This window comes from Rhinatrema bivittatum, chromosome 2, assembly GCF_901001135.1.
Source record: "Rhinatrema bivittatum chromosome 2, aRhiBiv1.1, whole genome shotgun sequence".
Taxonomy (NCBI): Eukaryota; Metazoa; Chordata; class Amphibia; order Gymnophiona; family Rhinatrematidae; genus Rhinatrema; species Rhinatrema bivittatum.
The window spans coordinates 91,702,499-91,716,814 of NC_042616.1; the positions used below are offsets into that span (position 1 = coordinate 91,702,499).

Here is a 14,316-nt window from a genome sequence, read left to right on the forward strand (position 1 = left end):
GTCCCCTTCCCAGTGTACAGCCCTAAAACATAATGGCGCCATCTGCTCCAGAGGAAGGCACTGCAGCAACATCACTGTGGCATGTCCATATGGTTGAGGACCCCATTTTAAGTTGCTGGATCAAGAAAAGAAAATATTGGAATACCTATTCCTCATCCTCAGATCCCAAGACCTCAGGCATGAACCTAACATAGGCCTGGGCCATGGAAACCTGGACCTGGCATTGGCTGGTCCCCATTTATTGGGCCAGGGCCTAAGTCCAGGGCCAGGACTCAATGACTTGGACCCAACTTCAGCTGGATCTCGGGGGTCTGACCAAGGCCTAGGCATTGACATCTGTGACCAGCATGGTCTCAGTTGGACTCAGGTATTGAGTACACCCAGAACTTAGGCCTGACCTTTGGCAAATGGTCTTGGACAAGCCCCAGTATTGGACTTGGTTCTAGGCTCTGGGCCTAGGCCTAGTGATTGGGACATGGCTTGGTTGGGCCCAGGTGTCAGGCTTGGGCCTAGGCCTAAGACTAAGCCTTGGTGACAGGGACCCAGCCTTGGTCTGGTCTCTGGCATAAGGCCTAGGGCCAGGCCCATGCTTTGATGACTGGAACCCAGCTTTGGCAGAGCCCCAGTATTGGACCTAGGCCTATTCCTTGGGCCCAGCCTCAAGACTAGACCTGGACCTTGATGATCGGAATCCAGCCCCAGGTTGGGTCCCGGCTTTGGAGCTAGTCCTAGGCCCAGACTAGGTCTCAGAAACCGGGACAAAGTTTCATCAGATCTGGGCCTAGGCTTTGGTGACTGGGTCTTGGCATCAGCCAGGCTTCAGCCTCAGACCCAGATCTAATCAACCAGGACCCCTGCAATAGACCTTGGCTAGGCCTTTTCCTCGGCTACTGGGACCCAGCCTCAGTTGTGGGCCCTGGTGTTGGGCCTAGGCCCAGGCATCAGCAACCAGGACCCAGCCTTGGTTCCTACAACTGAAAAACATCCAGCATGATGCTGGCACAACAATCCTTCACCATAGGGATGGTATTTGCTAGATGAGCAGTGCCTGGTTTCCTCCAGACATGACACTTGGCAAGAATTCAATCTTGGTTTCATCAGACCAGAGTATCTTGTTTCTCATGCTCTGATAATCCTTTAAGTGTAATTCGGTAAACTCCAAGTGGACTATCATGTGCCTTTCACCAAGGAGTGGCTTCCATCGGGCCACTCTACCATAAAGGCCTGATTGGCAGAGTGCTGCAGAGATAGTTTTCCTTCTGGAAGGTTCTCCAGTCTCAACAGGGGAACTCTGGAGCTCTGTCAGAGTGACCATGGGGTTCTTTGTCACCTCCCTGACCAAGGCCCTTCTCTCCCAATTGCTCAGTTTGGGCAGGTGGCTAGCTCTAGGAAGAGTCCTGGTGGTTCCGAACTTCTTCCATTTAAGAATGATGGAGGCCACTGTGTTCCTTAGGACCTTAAATGCTGCAGCAATTTTTTTGTACCCTTCCACAGATCCATGACTCAACACAATCCTGTCCCAGAGGTCTACAGATACTTCCTTTGACTTCATGGTTTTGATTTTGCTCTGACATGCACTGTCAACTGTGGGTATGTGCCTTTCCAAATCATGTCTAATCAATTGAATTTACCACAAGTGGACTCCAAACAAGTTGGAAAACATCTCAAGGATTATCAATGGAAACAGGATGCACTTCAGCTCAACTTTGAGTGTCATAGCAAAGGGTTTGAATACTTAAGTAAATGTGATTTTTCAGTTTTGTTTAGTTTTTCTTAATTAGTTTGCACAAATTTCTACTAACCTGATTTTGCTTTATCATATGAATTATTCTGTGCAGGTTAAGGAAGGAAAACATGCATATTATCTATTTTAAAATAATGCTAAATTTTAATCAAATGTGGAAAAAGTGGAGGTCTGAATACTTGCTGACTGCACCTTATAAAATAAAGAGAATAACGTTTGTCATTTTTGGACAAAAGCAGGATATAACATGATCTGGTAGAAAGGAATTTCTGGGAAGCTGTGGAGAGGAGACCAATGGAAGACCAGTGGACAATTCAAGCATCAGAATGGTATGACAGTTCTATGATAACTAATATTTTTTATTTTTGAGTCAGACAATATTATAGGTGAATATTCTGAGGTTTTCCTATCCTTAGATGAAGGTGAGCCCTAAGACTTACTCAGTTTGCATCATTTCTTGCTGGCTTGATATTGCAGAATAGTAGAGAGTTTCAAATATAGGAGCCATCTGTTTTAGCTAGGATGGAGGAGGTAGAGAAAGCAGAGTTGCTTACCTGTAACAGATGTTCTCTGAGGACAGCAGGATGTTAAGTCCTCACACATGGGTGACATCAGATGGAACCCGATGCAGAAAACGTATGTTAAAGTTTCTAGAAACTTTGACTAGGCACACTGAACATGCCCTAAATCATACATCCTCATGGGGTCCCTCTTCAGTCTCATAACCTAGAATTATGATAAAATAAAAATAGGAGAAACCCAACTTCGCGTGGGGGGGGGAGGGCAGAAGGGTTTCGTGAGGACTAACATCCTGCTGTCCTTAGAGAACACCTGTTACAGGTAAGCAACTCTTTCTCCAAGGACAAGCAGGATTGTTGCCTCACATATGGGTGAACCCCTAGCTACAGGCTGCTCTCAACACAAAAGGGGACCAACAGACACCTAACCAGGTGCCAAAGGGCACAACATCAGTGCTATGGGTAACAGAGGGTGAGGACAGCCTGAACCCAAACAATGGGCCATAGTTTATGAGAGTTGGGTTCTACACTTCAAACAGGTTCCGGAGGACAGACTGGCCAAACCTACTCTTGCTTCAGCCATCCCTATCCAGACAGTAGTGTGATGTGAATGTGTGGAGAGAACTCCAAGTTGCAGCCTTGCAGATCTCCTCCACGAGAACAGCTTGCAAGTGGGCCACTGATGCTACCATTGCTCTGAGAGAATGAGAGCCTCGACATGACCCCCAAGATGCAGTCCCGCCTAGGTATAACAGAAGGCGATGCAATCTGCTAGCCAACTAGATATAGTCTGTTTGGCAACAGTAACGCCCAACCTATTCCTATCAAAAGAAATAAAAAAAGTTAGGTGGATGTCTATGGGGCTTCTGTCTGCTCCAGGTACAAGGCTAAGGCTCACCTGTAGTCCAAACTGTGCAGTGCTCATTCACCTTGATGTGAAAGGGGCATGGGAAAGAAAATTGGAAGGACGAATGACCGATTAAGATGGAAATCTGTCATCACCTTAGGCAGGAACTTGGAGTATGTGCAAGACCATCCTGTTATGATAAAATTTAGTACAAAGTGGATAAGTCATTGAGACCTGAAGCTCGCTAACCCTGTTCACTGAAGTGACCGTCACTAAATATATGACTTTCAGGTTAGGTACTTCAGGACATAGGTACACAGTGGCTCAAAAGGAGCTTTTATCAGCTGAGCCAACACCATGTTGAGGTCCCGACGCAGCGTGAGGTCTTAGGGGAGGATTCAATTGAAGCAGGCCCACATGAAACGTACAACTATAGGCTGTTCAGAGATGGGAGTGCCATCTACACTGTGATGGTATGTGCCAATCGCACTAAGATGAACTCTGACGGAGTTGGTTTTTAAGCCAACCTCCAAAAGATGTAGAAGATAGTCAAGCAGTTTTTGTGTGGGGCAGGAGAATGGATCCAGGGCCTTCTGCTCACACCACACAGAAAACCTCCATTTTAAGACTTTCTAGTGGAAAGCTTTCTGGAAGCCACCAGGACCTGAGAGACATTCTCAGAAAGATCAAGTGGCTGCAGGATTAACCTCTCAACATCCAGGCTGTGTGCAACAGGGCCTGGAGGTAGAGATGCTATAGCCTGCCCTGATCTTGCATGATGCAATCTTGGGAAATCCCCAGACTAATTGGTTTCCGGATAAACTCCGTCAGGAGTGGAAACCAGACCTATCTCAGCCAATGAGGAGCTATGAGGATCATAGTTCCTCAGTCCTCACGCAGCTTCAAGAGAGTCTTCGCCACTAAGGGACTCTTAGGATACGCATACAGAAGAACCTTGCCTCAATGATGGGGAAGGGCATCCGAGGCTGGTTTGCTGTCTGACCTGGACAGGGAGCAGAATAGAGGCACCGTTTGATTGCAGGGGGGAAGCGAACAGATCTATATCTGGGCTCCTCCAGAGGCATAAAATCTGATTCGATACCCCCCTAGTCCAGGGACCACTTGTGTGGTCTGAAGGCTAGACTCAGCCTCTCCGCTATCATGTTCTCCATTCTGGCCAGGTAGATGGCTCTGAGCACCATCCCATGGGCCAGGACCAGATCTAGACCACTTCCTGACACAAGAGATACAATCCCGTGCCTCCCTGCTTCTTGACATACTATATGGCTACTTGCCTGTCTGTCTGGATCAGGACAATTTTGTTGGACAGCTGATCTCTGAAAGCCCATAGTGTATACCTGATTGCCCGAAGCTCCAGGAAGTTGATTTGACAAGAACATTCCTGAGCGGAACGCAGTCCCTGGGTGCCAAGCCCATCTACATGAGTTCCCCACCTCAGGGTAGATGCATCCATGGTAAGCACAATTTGGAGTTCCAGAGAGACGGAGTGACTTGGATGCCATCCTGGAGGCTCTGAGTGGCTTGACACCACTGCGACATCAGGATCCACTGGGTTCTGCGCATGTGTAAGCATGCCAAGGGAGTGACAAGGACTGTCACGCCATGTGAACCAACAGCCTCAACATGAGCCAAGGTGATACCTGCTGGCTACGCTGCACCTCTGTTGCAATGGTCGCCAGAGCAACACCTCTCTGGCATAGCAGAAAGGCACTGGCTTGAGCAGTGTCTCGCAGGGCTCCGATGAAGTCTAATTGAGGTGATGGACTGAGATGGGACTTTAGGTAGTTGAGAACAAACCATAGTGATTTCAACAACAGAATGGTCAAGCACATGGACCAGATGGCCCCTGCCTGAGACGTGCTCTTGACTAGCCAATTGTCCAGTTATGGGAAAACATGCACTCCCAGTCTACGGAGGTGCGCTGCCACAAACAGCCAGGCATTTTGATAAGACTCATGGAATGGACGTGAGCCCGAACGGCAACATCCGGTACTGGAAGTTCTGTTTCCCCACCACAAATCTGAGATACTTTCTGTGACCAGGGAAGATCTCGATATGGGTGTATGCATCCTTTAGGTGGAGGAAGCATAGCCAGTCCCCATTTTGCAAAAGGGGGATCAAGATGCCCAGGGAGATCTACCTTGATAGTACTGTTATAGAAGGAGAGAACACATTGTAGAAATCTCATCTTTGTGAGTCTTTCACCATTCCAAATGACGTAAAATCTTCACCGAGGTGTACTGTGCTGTTTATATGTCTAACTCGGCATGTAAAAATGGCCCCTAAACCACCACCAACACCTCACCTCGAGCTATTAGCTGGTCCTCCTATAGTGATAGAAATAGTTTAATACTGTAAAGACCTTCCCAGAGGCTCGCTCTCTCCACTCCCTTCTCCATATCCCTCTCCAAGCCTAGAAATGGCTGAAATGCAATTTTTATGGTAAATTGCGTTACAGCCGTTTCAAGCATATCGCACAGCTTAAAGCCAGGAAAAACGATGTAATTTCCGACTTTTAAAAAGTGCGATATTGCCCTCATTTTCATTAATCCTGCCCAAACACCTCCCCAATCCTGCCCCTTCAAAATAATTGGCATTCGCACCGTGCGGTAACATGATTATCGCATGCGTTAACGCCATAACACATTTTGATGAATGACCCTATAAATTAGTAAACAAAATTTATATATGTTTATATTGATGGCAATAACAAAAAGAACAGCACAAGAGCAGGAAATAATGCAAACCTTGAAATCAGAATTTCTACTTTTAATAAAATCTACAAAATATACATAATGTTAGCCTTACATCCTAGGCAACACTATTATTAGTTTATTGTAATTTATATACCGTTACATCAGACATGCCTTCACAACGGTTTACATGGATCAAAACATAATATAAATACAATACATTATAAAATAGTAACGGCTAACTGTTAAAAGTATGAAATAAGTTAGCTATTAAGAACAGTAAAAGCAGGTGAAATCAATTAAAATCTAAGAGTAAAATCAAAAATTATCAAAAACCACAGAAGCCCCTCCCCCCTTTGGACGGCGCTGCTGACATCAGACGCCGGAAAAGCGCGCCAAGGGGGAAAGGTTTAAAGGGCCGCGCCGAAGGGGCGTGACAAAGGGGCATGCCCCTTTGTACGGCCCCTTTGTACGCCCCTTCGTACACCACTGAGAAACCACTGAACAAAAGACCGGCGACAACTCAGACTAAGCAACATGGACAAAGCCAAGGACAAACAGGAACCGGGAGGACACAAAATCACAACAAGTCTGTACAGAGATAAATATTGTAAGAACTACATAGAGAGTCGTAGTATCAGAAACACATCAAAAACCTAGTAACCTCATACAAATAAAAAGGAAAAACACCACAATCAATCCACTACCAAATAATCTACTCATGATAACCTTCCTTTTAGTTAACGCTCAATCCATCTCCAAAAAATTCCCAATAGTCACCGACCTATTGTATGACTTAAAGCCAAACTTTTTAGCAATCACCGAATCTTGGCTAAAACAATCAGACATAGTCCTAAAGAACCAAATAGCACACAAGAACTATGACGTATTCTCAATCCCCAGAATAAATAAAAGAGGGGGTGGGCTAATGCTAATAATTGAAAAAAAATTCAAGTGTAAACTAATACCAATAACACCCCCAAAGAACCACGAAATCGCCCTCTCTGAAACGACAAACTTCCAAATATGCTTAATATACTGCCCACCGAGCCTCCTAGAATTAAATATCTCCCCTATAATTGAATTCTTAACAACACACTTAAACACCTCAAAACCCACCATTGTTCTAGGCGATTTCAACCTTCACATGGATAAGAAGCCATTATCCAACACCTGCCAAACACTAATAGATATCATGACGGCACTAGGCTTCACACTAACTACTGACAAGGCCACTCACAGAGCAGGACACTCTCTTGATTTATCATTCATAAACCACAGTCACCTAGAACACATCAAATCAGAATACACACAAATCCCTTGGTCAGATCACTTCCTCATACAATCCTCCATCAAATGCATTGAACACCATTTAACACAGAGAGAAAAAGAACCCATCAAATTTAAATATCTTCCACCCTATAACTTAGATAACCTGAAGGACAGACTAGAAGAAAATCTAACTAATCTAGACTACACAGACTGCCACACTGCTACCACTGCATGGATGAAAATAACAAAAAGCATAGCTGATGAGACAAACCCAATTAAATGTATAAACATCAAGGAACCCAAACTAACAAACCCCTGGCATAATGAGAATATAAAGGAAGTCAAAAGAAATCTAAGGAAACAAGAAAAAGAATGGAGAAAAGCTAAAACAACCGAAAGCCTAACCAAATACAGAAAGCTACTAGCCTAATATAAAAAAACAATTCTAGATACAAAGAAACAGTACTACAGCACTAAAATAGAAAAATACACAAATAACCCTAGAACCTTATTTACCATAGTAAAAAACCTAACAACTGACAAATCCGGAAAGCCACAAAATTTACCAGCAAATAGATGTAATGAAATAGCCAAGTTTTTTAATGACAAAATCAACAACCTTAAAGCTAAAATCCCAACTACAGAAAAACAAGTAATTAAAATGAATAAAAGAGATGTTATACCATGGACAACATTCAATGAGTTATCAGAACTAGAAATCGAGTCAATGCTAATGAAGCCCCACATCCAAATGACACAATACCAACCATAGACATAAAAAAAGTTGTAAGCACAGTATCCCCGACCTAAACAAAAATCGTGAATCTTTCCTTAGAGGAAGGAACTATGCCAGAGACACTAAAAGGGGCTGTAGTAAAACCAATCTTAAAGAAAAAAAACAGTGATCCACTTAATCTAAGCAATTACCGACCAGTATCAAACCTCCCCCTAATCGCAAAATTAATTGAGAAAGCCGTACAAAAGCAACTTGTAGAACACTTGGAGAGCAAAAATATACTGTATCCGTCACAACACGGCTTTCGAAAACACTAAAGTACAGAAACATTGCTGCTTGCATTAATAGATAACATCATGAGAGGGTTCGATAGTGGTAAACATTACATCCTTGTGATGCTAGACCTCTCAGCAGCCTTTGATACCGTAAATCACGACATACTTTTAAATAGACTAGATGAAGTAGGATTAAGTAACAAAACGATCAAATGGTTTAGATCTTACCTAAGTAACAGATATTTTCAAGTACAAATCAAAGAAGTAATGTCAGAAAAGATAAACCTTCAAACAGGAGTACCACAGGGCTCTGCCCTATCGGCCATACTATTCAACATATATCTCTTACCCCTATGCCACCTACTGGCGGGTCTGGGCATCACACATTACATATACGCCGACGATATCCAGTTAATACTAACCATTGACGACACAATCGAAAAAACATTAAAAATAGCAAATATGTATCTGGATATCATCAAACAACTGCTAAACCAAATGGAGCTAGTAATTAATATTGAGAAAACAGAATTTATACATTTAGAACGAAAAAGAACAGAGATCGTTCAATACCCAATTATACTCAATAACAACCAAAAAATAGTGTTTGCAGATAAAGTACGGAACCTAGGTGTAATAATTGACACAGAACTTAGCTTAAAACAACACATATCTCTAAAAGTGAAGGAAGGTTACGCCAAACTAATGGTGCTGAGAAGACTTAAACCTCTTCTAACAACCGCCAACTTCCGATCAGTACTCCAAGCGCTGATCTTTGCTAGTACCGATTACTGTAACGCCCTTATGCTAGGCCTACCATACACGTCACTAAGACCACTACAGATATTACAAAACACAGCTGCTAGAATTTTAACCGGCAAAAAGCAAAAGAGACCACATCACAGATACCCTAGCAGAATTACACTGGCTACCCATTGAACAAAGAATTCAGTACAAAACACTATGCACCATACATAAATTAATACACAATGAAAAAGCAGACTGGCTGAACACAGCACTTCGTGTACACGTACCAAATAGGAATCTGAGATCTGCCAACAAAGCACTCCTCACTATTCCATCAGTCAAAACAGCTAGACTCACACAAGTAAGAGAAAGAGCTCTATCCTTGGCAGGACCCATACTTTGGAACACCATGCCCACAGAGTTGAGACTACAAAGCAACAACAAAACCTTCAGAAAAAATCTAAAAACCTGGCTTTTTACACTAGCTTACCAAAAAGAGAAAGGAGAATAGCACTCAAGGGAAAGCAGGTACAAACAATTGAACAACAAACACATAACCAAAATCAATGTGTGTAATTTTAATCAGATTATGTTTCATTCTTTTAAAGCCCAGCAAAAGGGTGAAAGTACAATGTTAAAGATAATCTAGTAACCTAAACTGGTAAAATGTGAATTGGAAATGACTCATTACACTTACCAATTAATATCATTTACAAACTATGTTACCGACCCTAAAATGGCACCTATGTAACTTAAGATGCATTAGCATCATTTTATGTGCCTTAATGTAAACCGTTGTGACGGTTCCCACCAAACAACGGTATAGAAAAATGTTAAATAAATAAATAAATAAAATCTAACGCGTGACCAGCATTATGCGTAGGTGCCCGAGATACAAGATTGTAACAGAGTGCTTCTAAAGAATCACAGAGAATGGAAGCAGTTGAATCAAAAATATTGTCATCAGCATGCACATTAAAATCTCCTAAAATTAACGAAGGTTTATCCGGATCCATCACTAACGTTAAACATTCAAGAAGAGGAGATACATTATGATCTAAAAGACTAGGCGGGCAATACAATACACACAACTGGAGCTGATCTGAATCAAAAACTGTAACTTCATAAGGAGAGGCAATTGAAGGGGGTACAATTTTCATTTGAAACTTTCTTAATAATTAACATTATGCCTCAACCTCTACGATGACATCTTGGAATAGAGAAAAGATCATATTTAGTGTTGGCTAATTGATTCAAAGTAACATTGTCTGTAGGCTTCAGCCATGTTTCTGTAATAGCAAAAAAATCCGGTCTTTTTTCATTTATTAAATCTACAATTAAAGGGGTCTTTTTACTTATTGCCTGAATTAAGAAGAAAGTTAAGAAAACATACTTTAATGAATTAAAATTATCACTACACAAAATCTTACATAAGGAGCAAAAAATATTATGATTTGGATAATTGCCGGTTTTCTTACTTTGAGTCTGATGAGAACTGATGCGGACAGGAATCGGTTGGGAGTAAAAATCCATGTTACAGGTCATATTGGAAGAGAAAAGGAGAAAGCCTCTTGTATGAGTAAGATAGGGATTTCTGTAAGACTCTTCAGAGCGAGACAAAGGGGCGTGCCCCTTTGTCACGCGACGCCCGGTGCAGAGGCCTGCACTTTATGGCCTCCCCTAGCTCTGGTGGGATACGCTCAGTGGGCGGAGCTTCAAATCGGGGGAGGGAACAAGCGCGGCATTTAGACCAGACACCAGACAGAGCAGGTGAAAAGCAGGTCCCCTTTTATTTTCCTCAGGTGGAACTCGAGGCAGAAGAGCGGCAGGAACACCAGTAGAACAGCAGGGATGAACTGCTAGGGCTTCAATGCCTGGTGCCGAGGCCTGCACTTTATGGCCTCCCCTAGCTCTGGTGGGATACGCCCAGTGGGCGGAGCTTCGAATCAGGGGAGGGAACAAGCGCAGCGTTTAGACCCGACACCAGACGGAGCAGGTGTAGGCGTAGGGAAAACGGGCGCTCATGATTGAGCACCTGCTCTAATGCGCGCCAATCAACCTTTCCGGGGCACCCAATTTAATATTTAAATCAGCTGCCACGTTTTAAAGGAGATGCCAGGGGAAATTGTGAGACCTTAACTCCCCTTCCGCAGCAGGCGCCCAGGAGAGGTGGCTATCAGTGGGTTCAGAAAACGGCCACTCATTGAGCGTCCCTTTTCCTATCCTGACCACAGGCACATTTTATTTATTTTTAAAGGTTCTCCTCCTTTTTGTTCCTTTGATTTAATATCGCTATGATATTAAGTCGGAGGAAGCACAGAAAAGCAGTATTTGCTGCTTTTCTGTATAATTTTTGAGCAGCCCAAAAAGTAACACCTGTTCTGAGCAGGGGTTAATTTCTGAAGGTAAAAACTGCATCAGAAGAGTCTAGCTAATAGCCTCATCAATATATATTTGCATGTGCTGAGTGCTATTAGCTTCACGGGGTGGGGGGGTGAGTTTGGACGCATGTTTTGGACACGCTAATCTCCTTATAGCATAAGGGGTTGTGGATGAGTGTCCAAAACGCACGTCCAACCACAGGTTAACCAGTGCACTTAGCTGAGCACATTCTATTACACTGGCCCGTAAATTACCTAAAACCTAGGGCAAAGCATCATAGGCTTGCATAAAAAGAAATGCCTTCACCTGCTTTCTAAAATTCTTATCCATAAGCTACATACTACTAAAGGAAGCAAGATCCAGATCAGCCAATTACTGAAAACAAAAGCATACACACCCAGTTCTCCTGTAAGATTTTTTCTTTTACATAACAAAACAAATGGATGCTGATCAACAGAATGAGATGCCATTTGGGGGCATCAGTTAATTTGTAGCCTCATTAATTGCTTTAAAAACTATTTTAAATTAATCCTAAATGATATAGATAACTAACATAAGTTGTTTTATTTTCCCGTTGTCTAAAAGGACATGCTGTAATCAATTGGGCCAAAGAGATCAGGAGAATTTGCATGGATTCCAACACAAATATAGAACGCCAATATAAAGGGCATGACAGTAATCTAAGGACCCAATCACAAAGGATTGTACAATTGATCTAAAATCATCTTTTGGTACAAAATCTCACTCTATGGATTCGTATCAATTTGTAGAAGGCAGATCTCCGTGCTGCCTTCAACTGAGGTTGCATAGAAAGCTTAGAATCAAACACCCCTAAATCACAGATCTCACCGGAAAAGATAATCAGTGCTCCATTTATCAGAAGTAAATGAGGCATGGTCTGTCCAACACTTTCAATACCAGAAAATTACACTATATACTCACAGACAAAGCAATTGGTTAAATTAACCCCCAACAGGAACAGTAAACTGATTATCTTCAGCATATATTGGTTACTAAACCCACAGGATGATATCTTTCCTAAAGATGTAAGCAAATGTTAAAGCTGCTGAAAGAGCAGAGGAACTCCACAACTTATTGCTTTCCAGTCTGGAGGTTCGACATGTAAAAATCTAATAGACAGAAAAGATCTCCCAAACCAATTTCTTGTAATCGTTCACTCAGCACATCACAATGGAGGGTATCACAGTGCCTTTTATCCAATTGGAATAAAACCAGATCTTACAAAGAAATCAAAAAAGTTTCTGTGCTATGTTTGCAACAAAAGCCACATTGCTGTCAAAAATATGTTCTTCAAGAAAATCATTCAGCTGTGTTAATGCACATTTTTGCAAGTGCTTTATTCAATGAAGGGAGATTCAAGACAGGTTGATAATTACAAAGATAATTAACAGGAAGATAAGGGAGTTGTATTTATTTATTTATTTTGTTTACAGGCTTAACCAAGGTTCATTTAAAAATCTAAAGCAATACCTTCCTTAAAATATACATTTACAATAATATATGAAAGTGTTTTAAGCCACAGATGATCCAAAATGAGCATGGGTCAAGTGGGTAGGATATAGTCTTTAACTGAGTCTACAAACAGGAGATTTCATCAGAGGAAAATGATTGAAATTCCTCCCATTTTAACCGCTGATGCAGAAACATTAATAGAAGAGTCAAGACTAACAATTAAAATCTTAGCATGCAGAGAATATGATTTATCTATGAAAAAATTAGCAATTGCTTCAGGATCTACAGTAGCACTGACATTAATAGTGGATGGTTTCCCACAGAGAAGGTACAATCAAGCCCAGGGAAAGAAAGAAAGAAAAGGCTACCATTAACATGGTCCCCCTCCCAAGAGATATTAAGGGTGCATCTCGAAGAAGGCACTGCTTCCAGCCCTCAGACTGGTGCCATTAGCCACCCAGGTATGCTGTCAGGGAAAGGCAAAGTGTGATAGAGACACAGAGGAGGGAAGAAAAAGGGGGGGAGGGGGAAGAGAAATAAAAAAAATAAATTTGCATATGCAAACAAAAATCATTAAATATGTAACATTAGTAGCAAAAAAATTTCCATTAGCATAGGGTGCATAAATGCTCTGTTTCAGACCAGCAAAAACACCAATGAAAGCCTGCCGTTCTCTCTTCTAGCCACTAGATGTCAGTGTCCTATGAGTTAGTGTTCTTTTAATTTGAATTCCTTCTTCCAATTATGCCAACTGGCTTTTTTACACCGGTAGAAAACTGACTGGATGGGACACACATCAATCAGCCTGTAACAGTACTGCTGCCAGCACCGAAGAAAGAAGGAGCAGCTGTTTTAAGCACAATGCCACTAGACAACCAAATTCCACAGCTTGTTTATTCTGCAGTGACATGCTAATTATATGCAGCCATAACATCACAGGAGATTGGGGGTTATGGCTATGAGCAGTTGCGTGATTAATTGCTAATATGCATTGTTACAAGACAGTGCACATTTTCTAATCTCCCTACAGTTCTGTGGATCCGTAGTCCCGTGCATGTGAGTTGCGTATTTTAGTAGCTGAGAAGTGTATACATATGAGATAGAATGTAGAATGTGTATGAATACACAATGGTTATGAGAGACAGCATGGGTCTCAAATGATATTAACATCTTGATTAGTTTCAGGATAATATAGGCACTACAATATTAGCACTGCTGTTTCTGAAAGGCAAGTAACCATGGATCCTGGCCCTTTAAAATATGATTTAGCATGAGAAACTTTAGCCAGTATTAAAAGGTATTTTAGCAGCTTTCCAATAATTTTAAAGATGTCATATGATAAAGCAGGAGTTTGTTCCTATTTAGTTTTCCTTCTATATCCAGCAAGTATAAAAATATTTTGCAGGTGCCAAAATTGCCCCATTCCAAACTGCGACCAACCTCTAGCACAGGGGTCGGGAACCCATGGCTCGCGAGCCAGATATGGCTCTTTTGAGGGCTGCATCTGGCTCGCAGACAAGTGTCGCCACACTTCGCGGTTCCCCGCTGACCCAGCTGCTCCCCGGTCCTCTGCCGCCCGGGCTTAAAATGCTGTCAGCCCGGGCGGAA

The 14,316-nt window shown here is 42.3% G+C and overlaps 1 protein-coding gene across 8 annotated transcripts in view; it reads right to left on the bottom strand.

Moving 5' to 3' along the window:
* KMT2C (lysine methyltransferase 2C) overlaps window positions 1-14,316 on the bottom strand; it is a 979,844-nt gene that overhangs the window by 902,632 nt on the left and 62,896 nt on the right. The window lies entirely within an intron of this gene.